Raw genomic sequence first — 13258 nt, forward strand, 5'->3', positions numbered from 1 at the left:
AAAAACATTTATTGTTGAAAGTAATATGCATTATTTAGAGTTTCATCCAATGGGATGTGTATTTATATTTAAACAAGTGTTCGTAACAACTAACTATTAGTTTTATTCTGCTCGGTATTATAAGTTATATAGGAGATATTATACTCAACTTATTTTAAAAGTATTATTTCAAATCATTCTCTCTTAGACATTTTCCTCACATAAAATTACTCACAACTTTAAAATAAATGCTCCTTATCAGCTTGTAATTTGTTCTATTCGATTGAGTGTGAAAAAAGAATACTTTAAAATTTTACATAACTTTAAAATTTTAATTTATTAAACGATTGTAGACTCTTGATTACATTGATTAAAAATTATTAAAATAACTATTTTTTAAGAAACTCTGATGTGATTGACAATAACATAAGTCCTTTTCAGTATCAGCGTCAAAAATTTAAAAAAAAAGCTGCTAGTTTCATGAAGTCTGACAAAAAGTTGAAAAATATAGACTAGGTTTATTGAGTTTAAAGATTTTTAAAAAAGAAAGGGAAGGAAATCTAATTATTAAACTTACAAGTACCATAATGTTACAGATGTATAGAAAAATAAAAAGTGTTAAAATTGCATAATAAGATTGGAATTATACAGGGTGTTTATAAAGTCCCGGACCCATTTTGATGTTTAATAACTCATAAAATAATAAAGATAGATTAAAATTAATAACATTAATGGTTAGATAGACTCAAAAAGTTTCATGACCCTTGTCAATGAGCTTCCACGTGTGCCCCCTTCGTCGCACGGAGAATATCAAGTCGATAGTCAATTTCACGAGAGGTAGCTTTCTTTTTTACAGAAAAGACAATCTCATCAATCGTATACTTAGACATGTTGGAAAACTTCGTATTTCCACAACTAGAAGAGCTTCAGCCACATGTCTTTTTGCAACAAGATGGTGCACCACCTCATTGGGGTATCATCGTTCGTAGTTCTTTGAATGACCATTTTACAGGAAGATGGATTGGGCGAGGAGGTCCAATTCCTTGGCCACCCAGATCACCTGATATAACGCCGCTGGACATTTTTCTTTGGAGATTTATAAAGGACAATGTTTACAGGAGGATCGTGTCGAACATTGATGGCCTAAAAGCCAAAATTACAACCGCAATAGCCTCTGTGGATGCCGACATGCTTGCCGCTACCTGGCTTGAAATTGACTATCGACTTGATATTCTCCGTGCGACGAAGGGGGCACACGTGGAAGTTCATTGACAAGGTTCATGAAAGTGTTTGAGTCTATCTAACCATTTATGTTATTAATTTTAATCTATCATTATTATTTTATGAGTTATTAAACATCAAAATGGGTCCGAGACTTTATAAACACCCTGTATATTTGAATTTCTGTAAATGTTGTTAATGGTAATACTGTCTTCAGTGTATTTTATTTTGTGGCTGTGATACATGTCATGCTTTTTAGCTACGAGGATTGAATAGAAATGGCAGAAGATATTTATCTGAAAAGGAAAATTAATTTCATCCAGTTAATTTAAATGATAAAAAAAAATACTTTCTAATATTTTAAGACCTGCCACTATTATTGTAAATATGACTTTCTTACTAATTTATATTTTTTTTTCCTTTTAGGTTTCAATAATTACAAGTTTCAACATGTAGACGGAAACAGTATTTAAAATAATTTTGTTGGTTTGCAAAAAAAGTGAAATTTCAGTTTTAAATAAAAGTACTTTGAATTTCAGCTGACTAATTATTTAAATTTGTAGTTTTATAGCTTTAAAAATTCAAGCACCTTAGACAACTATCTTCTAAAAATACGAGTATGAGTTCCCATAAATAATTTTTACTAACTGTAGAATTTGGATAAGTGTTATTTTAAGATGATTTAAATCAATCTATTAAAATTATAGAAGAATTATGCATTTGAAACTTTCTTTTATAGCTTAACAAAAGAAGCAATTACTGCCGAAGGTTTAATATTAAAAATTTCAGGTTGATAAATGATCTCTACTAGTGAAAAAAAATGTAATGTACATTATTCTTCATATACTATATATAATATCTTTATATATATATTATATTTTTTATATAGTGAGTCTAAAAATTAATAAACTAGGTGGTCCGTATAACACCTCACCTTCGTAAGTGCTAAAAAAAAACGTCTTTGGTTGATAAATTAATACTTCTAAAAATACAAAAATATATACTTGAGGTTACGAAATAATAACTTAAGGTAGAACATGGAACACATTGCGCTAATTAAAAATAACCTTTCCAATTGTTGAAAATACACTTCAGGTTGATTTATAACAACCAGAAGTGCAAAATGGCCCACCTTAGGTTGAGAAATATATACCTCTACAAGCATAAAATTATATACCAGAGGTAGAAGAATAATTACCTGAGGTAGAACAAAATACATTTGAGGTTGATTTATAACAACCAGAAGTGTAAAACGACACACCACAGGTTGATAAATATATACCTCTACAAGCATAAAATTAGATACCTGAGGTTGAAAAATAATTACCTGAAGTCGAACAAAATACACCTTAGGTTGATTTATAATAACCTGAAGTGTAAAATGACACACCTTAGGTTGTTGAATAAATACTTCCACAAGTGTAAAAAAATATACTTCAGGCTGAAACATATATACCTCTGGAGGTATATTTAAGGTATAATTGAGGCTGATTTTGAGGTATTCATTTGCACCCTTTTCAACCTTTACGAGGTATTTAAACAACAGCCTCCTTTATACCTTTAAAATATACCTCGTTTATACCTCATTTATACCTCGATTTTTTCATAAGGGATCACACAGATTTAAGCAGAAGGAAGTAAGATGTAACGTTTTCTTGTGTCACTTCTGGTTTGGTAGGTATATCAAATAGAGAGTTCAGGTTGCTAAGTTCCAATGCTGTAGCTAAATCAGAGGTTTGAATGAGTAGTTTGCCTTGTCTTGTATGTGTACATAGACTATTTTTCTTGGGTCGCTAACCGCGTTAGTTAGAGTTGCTTTTAGTTGCAACGGTTTTTTGGGAAATGAGTTAACTCCAGTTGGCGAGAAAAATAATGCGTATGAATTTAGACCATTGTCCGTTGCGTATGTCAGTTTGTCTTGGATCGTGTCGTCATATTCTAAGAGGATGTTAGTATTCGTTTTCACAAGACGACTGCTATATTCTGCAGCAGTTTCATTCATTAATTTATTCTGATCCATAATTTACATTTCCAAATTGTACAGAAAATTGTAACTTACTGTTTTCCTGAGACGAAACAGAAGCGTCTGTCGGTAAAGGGGCCAGTTCCTTTCCCGACGAGCGAAAACTCCCAACTCGGGAGAAAACAAAATTTACGAAGTTCTTATCAGTAACCGAGGTGAAGAATCCGTTACTAGAAATATAAAGAAACTACTTTATCACAATTTGTTAATGTCGATTCACATTGTTACAACATCAAAAGATTTTTTCACTAACACACAACCTACTTCGTCAACCTCACATCACAGATCTGAAAATTGTATTTTTTTCTTTTGAGTAGTAATGATGATGATGATGATTATCGACGATCTGCTTTTTGCGATTTGCAGCTTATAGCTCGCTTATGTCCAAGATAGCGAAAGTAAGTGAATGGTGATTATACAGTCAGTCGAAAAAATAGCTAGGCACCGTGACCCTTGCAAAATAAAATTGAAAACGCAAAACGACACAAGGAAATACAGAATGTCTCCAGTCTCGATTCTCACTGCTCTGTCGAAAAGCAATTGTTTTTGAAATGTTCTCACTGCTCTGTCGTGACGCAGTATTTGTGTTGAGCTGAATTGTGTGTGACGCGACCCAACAGTGGCCAGTGACAAAAAAACCCAGAGAGCCTCCGCAGAAGCCATTTCAAATGAAAATTGATTTCAATGTGCTCAAGACGTCTACGCCACAATACCCAATGTTGGCCTCGTGTATATTTAAAAAAAATTGCTTTTGACATAAAGTTAGATGGTTCCCTTATGAAAAAATCGAGGTATAAATGAGGTATAAACGAGGTATATTTTAAAGGTATAAAGGAGGTTGTTGTTTAAATACGTCGTAAAGGTTGAAAAGGGTGCAAATGAATACCTCAAAATCAACCTCAAATATACCTTAAAAATACCTCCAGAGGTATATTTGTTTCAGCCTGAAGTATATTTTTTTACACTTGTGGAAGTATTTATTCAACAACCTAAGGTGTGTCATTTTGCACTTCAGGTTATTATAAATCAACCTCAGGAGTATTTTGTTCGACATCAGGTAATTGTTTTTCAACCTCAGGTATATAATTTTATGCTTGTAGAGGTATATATTTATCAACCTGTGGTGTGTCGTTTTACACTTCTGGTTGTTATAAATCAACCTCAAATGTATTTTGTTCTACCTCAGGTAATTATTCTTCAACCTCAGGTATATAATTTTATGCTTGTAGAGGTATATAATTTTCAATCTAAGGTGGGCCATTTTACACTTCTGGTTGTTATAAATCAACCTGAAGTGTATTTTCAACAATTGGAAAGGTTATTTTTAATTAGCTCCATGTGTTCCATGTTCTACCTTAAGTTATTATTTCGTAACCTCAAGTATATATTTTTGTATTTCTAGAAGTATTAATTTATCAACCAAAGATGTTTTTTTAGCACTTACGAAGGTGAGGTGTTATACGGACCACCTAGTTTATTAATTTTTAGACTCCCTTTATAAAAAATATAATATATATATAAAGATATTATATATATTATATGAAGAATAATGTACATTACATTTTTTTCACTAGTAGAGATCATTTATCAACCTGAAATTTTTAATATTAAACCTTCGGCAGTAATTGCCTCTTTTGTTAAGCTATAAAAGAAAGTTTCAAATGCATAATTCTTCTATAATTTCAATAGATTAATTTAAATCATCTTAAAATAACACTTATCCAAATTCTACAGTTAGTAAAAATTATTTATGGGAACTCATACTCGTATTTTTAGAAGATAGTTGTCTAAGGTGCTTGAATTTTTAAAGCTATAAAACTACAAATTTAAATAATTAGTCAGCTGAAATTCAAAGTACTTTTATTTAAAACTAAAATTTCACTTTTTTTACAAACCAACAAAACTATTTTAAATACTGTTTCCGTCTACATGTTGAAACTTGTAATTATTGGAACCTAAAAGGAAAAAATATATAAATTAGTAAAATATTAGAAATTTAGGTCTTAAAATATTAGAAAGTATTTTTTTTATCATTTAAATTAACTGGATGAAATTAATTTTCCTTTTCAGATAAATATCTTCTGCCATTTCTATTCAATCCTCGTAGCTAAAAAGCATGTCATGAACACAGCCACAAAATAAAATACACTGAAGACAGTATTACCATTAACAACATTTACAGAAATTCAAATATACAGGGTGTTTATAAAGTCTCGGACCCATTTTGATGTTTAATAACTCAAAAAATAATAAAGATAGATTAAAATTAATAACATAAATGGTTAGATAGACTCAAAAACTTTCATGGACCTAGTCAATGAACTTCCACGTGTGCCCCCTTCGTCGCACGGAGAATATCAAGTCGATAGTCAATTTCACGCCAGGGAGCGGCAAGCATGTCACAGAGGCTATTGCGGTTGTAATTCTGACTTTTAGGCCATCAATGTTCGACACGATCCTCCTGTAAACATTGTCCTTTATAAATCCCCAAAGAAAAAAGACCAGCGACGTTATATCAGGTGATCTGGGTGGCCAAGGAATTGGACCTCCTCGCCCAATCCATCTTCCTGTAAAATGGTCATTCAAAGAACTACGAACGATGATACCCCAATGAGGTGGTGCACCATCTTGTTGCAAAAAGACATGTGGCTGAAGCTCTTCTAGTTGTGGAAATACGAAGTTTTCCAACATGTCTAAGTATACGACTGATGAGATTGTCTTTTCTGTAAAAAAGAAAGCTACCTCTCTTGAAATTGACTATCGACTTGATATTCTCCGTGCGACGAAGAAGGTACACGTGGAAGTTCATTGACAAGGGTCATGAAACTTTTTGAGTCTATCTAACCATTAATGTTATTAATTTTAATCTATCTTTATTATTTTATGAGTTATTAAACATCAAAATGGGTCCGAGACTTTATAAACACCCTGTATAATTCCAATCTTATTATGCAATTTTAACACTTTTTATTTTTCTATACATCTGTAACATTATGGTACTTGTAAGTTTAATAATTAGATTTCCTTCCCTTTCTTTTTTAAAAATCTTTAAACTCAATAAACCTAGTCTATATTTTTCAACTTTTTGTCAGACTTCATGAAACTAGCAGCTTTTTTTTAAATTTTTGACGCTGATTCTGAAAAGGACTTATGTTATTGTCAATCACATCAGAGTTTCTTAAAAAATAGTTATTTTAATAATTTTTAATCAATGTAATCAAGAATCTACAATCGTTTAATAAATTAAAATTTTAAAGTTATGTACCAATTTTTATTCTTTTTTTACACTCAATCGAATAGAACAAATTACAAGCTGATAAGGAGCATTTATTTTAAAGTTGTGAGTAATTTTATGTGAGGAAAATGTCTAAGAGAGAATGATTTGAAATAATACTTTTAAAATAAGTTGAGTATAATATCTCCTATATAACTTATAATACCGAGCAGAATAAAACTAATAGTTAGTTGTTACGAACACTTGTTTAAATATAAATACACATCCCATAGGATGAAACTCAAAATAATGCATATTACTTTCAACAATTAATGTTTTTATTTGCAATTGATTTTATTCAATTCAGGATTAAAATTGCATACTATACTGACTTATTTCTAAAATATTTAAGATTTCCGAAAGTCGCAAATTTTTGAAGTAGTGAACCATAAACAGCTGCATGAAAAAGCTCATAACCTTGAAACAAATTGTCATATAAACTTGAAATCGGATTTAATTTCATTCTGCCCAATATTCTAATAAGTAATAACAATCTGCTTAGTAAATAATTAACGTGGGTAAAATGCGAGAAAATAACATGTAGTGAAAATAGCAGTTTTGTGATCAAACATGAAGAAGTGAGCTAGTACAGTTACTAGTTTTCAATTATCAAATATCTAGCAAACTATTGTTATCAACAATTACATAAATTCTGTAGTTTATTAGGAGAGATTACTTTTTCTTTTAGGTATAAATTCAGAACTATATCCTAGGGGAAGGCTGAGCAGTAGCTTGCTTGTCTCTTCTTCTGCGCCGCCACGCATGTGCTATTTACAGCCTAGGCCATCTCAGTAATATCAGGGAACTGTGGATAAGCTCTGTAAATATAAATAAATATATATATATATATATATATATATATATATATATATATATATATATATATATATATATATATATATATATATATATATATATATATATATATATATATATATAAACAATAATATAAACTTTGCAACAAATATCCAAACAATAAGCATACAGCTATAGTAGAATTTCAAAGCAAAATTGCTATTTTAAAAATATTTCAATTTTCAATGATTTATTTATAAGAGAAATTGTGAACATTTTTCTCAATTAGTCAGCGTGCATACTGCTACGTTAAAACATATACATTTAAGCAAAATAAAAAGAATAGTTCTATTTGATTGAACTACAAACAATAAAATATACTGTGCATAACCTGCTGTAACGATTCACCAGTAATGTTACCCAAAACAGTGACGAGAAATATTTCGGTTATTCTCTCTTATTGCTAAGCCTACAACGATAGCCGCTAAGAATATCCTCCAACTTAAATTATTTAAGATCAGGACGCGTCGTTAAAACAAAAATAATAAAATTTAAGTTTCAAAATTGAAGCATATTTGATTAAAAGTGATAAAACTAAATTAATAAATGTCAAGCACACTTACCGAATTTCGAATAGACTTTCGATTGTCAACACACACGCCATTTGCCGGCTCGCATGGAACTCTGGGAAGCGAGTTAGTTAATATGAAGTGTACTTTAAGCAACCTTAAAACAAGCTTAGGTATAAATAAAATGACTTCAACACCTCAATAAATACCTCACTCTCCTTAGTTGAAATAAGGTATATTTTTTTACCTCCTAAATACCTCAATATCGTTAGTAGAAAAAAGGTATATTTTTTATACCTCGTAATTACCTCACTCTCGTTAGTTGAAATAAGGTTGATTTTTTTCTACCTCATAAATACCTCTTTTGTTACAAGTGTAAGAGAAACAACCTCGTATACCTTAAAAATCATTTTATCAGTCTGGATGATTTGAAGTGAATTTAAAACAACCTCAAAATAAGCTTAGCTATAAATAAAATGACTTCATATACCTCAATAAATACCTTTTTATCGTTAGTTGAAATAAGGTAAAAAATTTTATACCTCAAAAGTACCTCTTTTGTTACAAGTGTAAGAAAATAAACCTGGTATACCTTAAAAATCTCCTTATCAGTCTGGTTGATTTGAAGTGAATTTTAAACAACCTCAAAACAAGCTGAAATATATATAAATCAACCTCGTACACCTTAATTACAACCTTTACGAGGTATAATTTTTATTGCTGTTTTCTCTGCAACCTTAAATATACCTCAAATATACCTCAAAACAACCTTAATACCTCAAAAATACCTGAAATCAACCTTAAATATACCTTAAATTTTCATAAGGGTTTGTCGGCAAAGGGGGCAAGTCTTTTGTAGACTGGTGTGCATCCAATCGACCAGACATTACTCGTGAAACACATGCTGGCAAAGAGTGCGATGAGGAATCTCCACCATCTCTTCCAAGCAAATCGGGCAGGTCTGGGGTAGGGTATAATACCACTCTTCAAAGGGTAACGAAAACAGACAATTGCGAATTTCGCTGGCTAGGCGGATCCGCAAAGCATCCGTCATGTTATACCCTTCACAAAACCAGTGGTCGATAATGAATCCGATCCTTCGGATACCAAAGGAATTGAAAGTCAGGAAAGCTGGGCTTCCATAATTCCTCTTCCACTGGTGACGCAACTCTCGATCAATAAATCGCTTCAACACACCCCTCACCCGGCTCACATCAGAGTAACCTTCCGGGTCGAGAAATTGAAACACTGGATGCGCCTTGTCCCCTAATTCCACGACCTCTGGCTCCTCTATCAACAGTACCTCCCGAGAAAGAGTAAGGATTGGATACTCCTGATCTGGGATCACAGGAACAAGATTGCTGACAATAAAATAATTTGCCATTTGGAATCGACTCTATGTCAAAATATAACGGCTCCTCGGAGTGCAAAGCCTTTTTATAGACACACAGAGGGCGCTCCAGTCGTCATGACACCATGAAATGTTTTAGAAAACGCCACGTGGCCTGAAAAGAATCACCTGATGCATTTCCAGGATGTCATGTGACAGGACTTTAGAATTTCATCACCAGATGCATTTCCAAGAACTCGTGCGAAAGCATCCGCCAGATGCATTTCTAGGATGTCATGCGACAAGCCACATCACCAGATGCATTTCCAGGATGTGGTGTCACAGGCTATTTGATAATCGTCACCGGATGCGCTTCCAGGATGTGGTGTATCAAAATACATCCGCCAGCTACACTTTTGGAATATCACGTCACAAGACATTTGTTTGAAACAACATCATCACCGGATCCAGAGGATGTGACCCTATCACCCAGGATATCAGATTGCTCTCGAAACATTCCGAGGATGGGGTTCCACTGAAATGGTTCAAGGGTCCCCACTCTGAGTGAAGAGTAGCGTAATCATTTGAAGGTGTGGACAGTATCCCTGAACCTGGCTTGGACATTGTGGGAGCGACTCTGTGGCATTGCGTCACGTGGCTCTGGGATCTGGGGGTTGTGAAATGAATTGATTTCCCAATGACATTGGGTTGGCCCAAGGACATTTGGATGATGTGTTGAGAGTGTGTGTCTTGACTCGAGGCTCGGCTCAAACGCTCAGCTGCAAAAAATTGATTGACAGGAAGTGGGTGTGGCCAAACGACAACGCTTGCGCAAGACAACACCACCAAAAAGTTGCGTCTCGAAAAATTCAAATTTCGTCTCGACAAAAATTTGACTCGAGACCCAAATTTCCAGACGAGTGGGAAAAAAAATCATAACGCCAATGATGCCGCCAAGGAATTAAACGCTAAGCAAACACACACGAAGACCATCAAACAGTTGCGTCTCGAAAATTTCAAATTAAGTCTCGACACAAATCTATGGACGAGTGAAGAAAAAAAAAGTATTTGACCTTGGTGTTAAAAGTGGCTCGAATAGTCTTACCCGATTTTAGACCGAATCTAGACCTTTTCAAAAATGTCATTGTTTACAAAAACGTCATTGTTTTTACAAAAAAAAATTTTTTTTTAATGCTCTATATAAGTGAGCGTCAAGTGTTGTTGGACTCTGTTTGAAGTTGTTTTTCAAGCCACGAGAATGAATTTGACAGCTTTGAAAAAGAGATTCAGTTCTTCTTACAAGTACTGGAAAAATAGAGATATCGTATGTCCACTTTGCTCTGATAAAGTAACGTTGGAAGAGTACATAAACACTCATTCAATCTCCGAACATGGTCTCAATGAAAAAACCGATTGCATTTTTTGCGGAGAACACACATTTTGCTCGAGTCTCGAAGCAAACAACAGCCACATTGAAAAATGCCTTACCCTTCTCAAAAAAAAAAAAAAAAAAGAATCGAAAAAACAAAAAAGTGTGCCTTATCCAAACTGACGACACTCCCATGGCTGAAACCAATGGTGCTTCTGAAATCTATGCTCCCTAAAGCCCCACCGCTCCCAGATAATGTGACTGTATTCCATTTGATCGCTCATTACTTTATCGTTGACTCAATCAGCGAGACATGGAGGATGATTCGCAACTGGCTGGATTTTATGAAAACTACCCGGGCGACTTTCAAGAGTTGACAGACACGGGATCGTTTGCCGAGTTTGATGAAGAGAGCAATTTCGATCGTGAGCCCTTGACCTTGTTTCGAGTGTTTTTTTCCGACGCTTGGACGCTCTATCATGTTTTTATTCGATCGTATGCCTTTTCTAGTTTCAAGACTCACATGTCTACTGTCGTGGAGGCCGGTGCACTTGTCGTGTCGTCCTTTTGGTGTTTGTTCGACGGTTGCTCGACCGTCCACTCCCAGGCCATGGCGTGCCATAAACTCCATCGCCACATGATTGTGGCAGTGCGAGATCGAGCCGCCTACTTCAATTCTTGGAAACGCATCCACGTGACTTTTGAATCCGAGCGCTATTGCAAAGGTCAGAAAGAGATAATTTTGCCCATGCATTTGGCCAATACCATCCACCCGTATCTTGCGAAAAATCTCAATGTTCCGGATCCCAGCAGCCGGGCGTGTGTGGGGGGGCGAAAAGGACACTTTTACATCAATCGCCCGTTGCACAAGCATGCCGTCGCTTCCATGGTCCTGCTGTGGCCGACGGGCTCCATGGAATACATCCAGCAAAAGCTTCGCAATCAAGTCGTCATCGATTGGAAAACGGAAACCTACTGGTTGTCCCCGCGAGAAAAAATATCGGGTTCGCGCCTTGCCGGAGCTTCGAGATTGTCCCGCTTCATTGCGATGGGATTACGTACCGCATTCCGCTGGAACACAAACTAAACTGGACAGAGAATGATATCATGCACGCCCGACCCACGCAGGCAAGCTTCGGGAGTCACGTCGCGGCGATGACTCATCAGATTGGATTGTGCAATTCTTGGCGTCAACGCTTGAAGGACGTCTACTACACGAACAATAAACACCAAGTCTTTCAAATGCATATTTTTGAGCACGCGCTCCAGAAACAAGGAGCAGAGATGGATAAGCTCTATGTAATAATCGACGCACTGAAGCGTAAAATTGCAGAGTTGGACTTGATTCCCTGTCGGGCAGAGTCTGGCGCCATTCTTTACAAGCTTTTATGAAAATTATTGTACTATGTTGGAAAAAAGCATTAAAAATAAAACAAAATTCATATTTATTCATAAATTATTACCCTAAAAAACTATTAACATTATGTAGTAGCAATAATGCTTGAACTTTGTTGCCTTGAAATAGATGCGCTTGAATGATAGCAATTTCTTTTTAAATCCTTTAAGGATTTTTAAATATTATTTAAATGAAAAATATTATAAGGATTTTTTTATTGAACAGGGTTGCCACAGAAAAAAAATTAGCAAAACAGTTGCTTTTAGTTGCCTAAAGCATGAAAATAGTTGCCTAAATGAGAACAAAATATTTTCAATAATATGACTAAACTTTTACTAAATGACTTAATTCTTTTATACCATGATCCCTTTAGTCAAATTGTGTGGCGAATATATTTTTTTATAATAACCGTTGAAAATGCGATCAAAAAACAAAATAGACTTACAATTGAATCTGTGCAAATTGAGCGCATTAAAAAGTGATCACTCTAATTTGCAGTTCAAAATTTTCAATAGTTTATTTTATTTTTATGAAAAAAATAATAATTTTATTGTGTTTAGAAGCTCCCTGGGCCGCAGGTTGTCAACCCAATTTGTGCTAAAAAACTTCGCTAGGAGTACAGAAAAATCTCCTAATAGTCTCTTTTTCCAGAAAATAGTTGCTTTTCAGGCAAAAAAGTTGCCATAGTTGCCTCAGGTCGAAAATAGTCACCCTAGAAGCCTGTGGCAATCCTGGTTGAAGAATTCAATTACAATGCCAACTCTTTCCAACATTACGCATAGTTTTTGGTCCCTTCTATCTCTTAGCTTCTGACTGTCTTAATTGTGTGTATCTTGATCCTTGATTGAGGGGCAGGGAAGGGAAGTAAGAGAGTCTGTTTTAGAAAACAAGAATAAAATATTTTATTCGAACTTTTTTAAAAGTATAATTCTTAAAATTCAAACAATATTCATAGATAACTAATAATAAAAAAAATTTGCTTAAAATCTGATATAAATGAATTTACATGATTTCTCTCAACAGAACTGAAAACGTTGGTTTAGTCAGGCACATCAAGGTAAACCAGTTGTCCATGATGCATTGTGACGAGAAGGAACTTGAGAAAGAAAAAAAAGGATGATGCTACAACAATTAATTAATTCCTAATATGCAAAAAATTATACAATGTTTGATCATTAATCTCATTAAATAAAATTTATGACACTTATATCGCACTCCTACTTTTAACAATTTACTCAGAATTTTAAATTGTCACATAGAAGCCATAAAGAGTAAAATTCTCAATCACTTTTTTTAACAAAA

General features: G+C 34.0%; 1 long non-coding RNA gene across 1 annotated transcript in view; it reads left to right on the forward strand.

Moving 5' to 3' along the window:
- Positions 1-13163, forward strand: part of LOC147810777 (uncharacterized) — a 41093-nt gene extending 27930 nt beyond the window's left edge. The window contains exon 2 of the long non-coding RNA XR_015432958.1: positions 12980-13163. This is a non-coding gene — a long non-coding RNA (uncharacterized LOC147810777). The remainder of the gene's footprint in view (positions 1-12979) is intronic.
- Positions 13164-13258: the final 95 nt, after the last annotated feature.

Source organism: Parasteatoda tepidariorum, chromosome 4 (genome assembly GCF_982258835.1).
Source record: "Parasteatoda tepidariorum strain Cologne lab strain chromosome 4, Ptep-v5.0, whole genome shotgun sequence".
Classification (NCBI taxonomy): domain Eukaryota; kingdom Metazoa; phylum Arthropoda; class Arachnida; order Araneae; family Theridiidae; genus Parasteatoda; species Parasteatoda tepidariorum.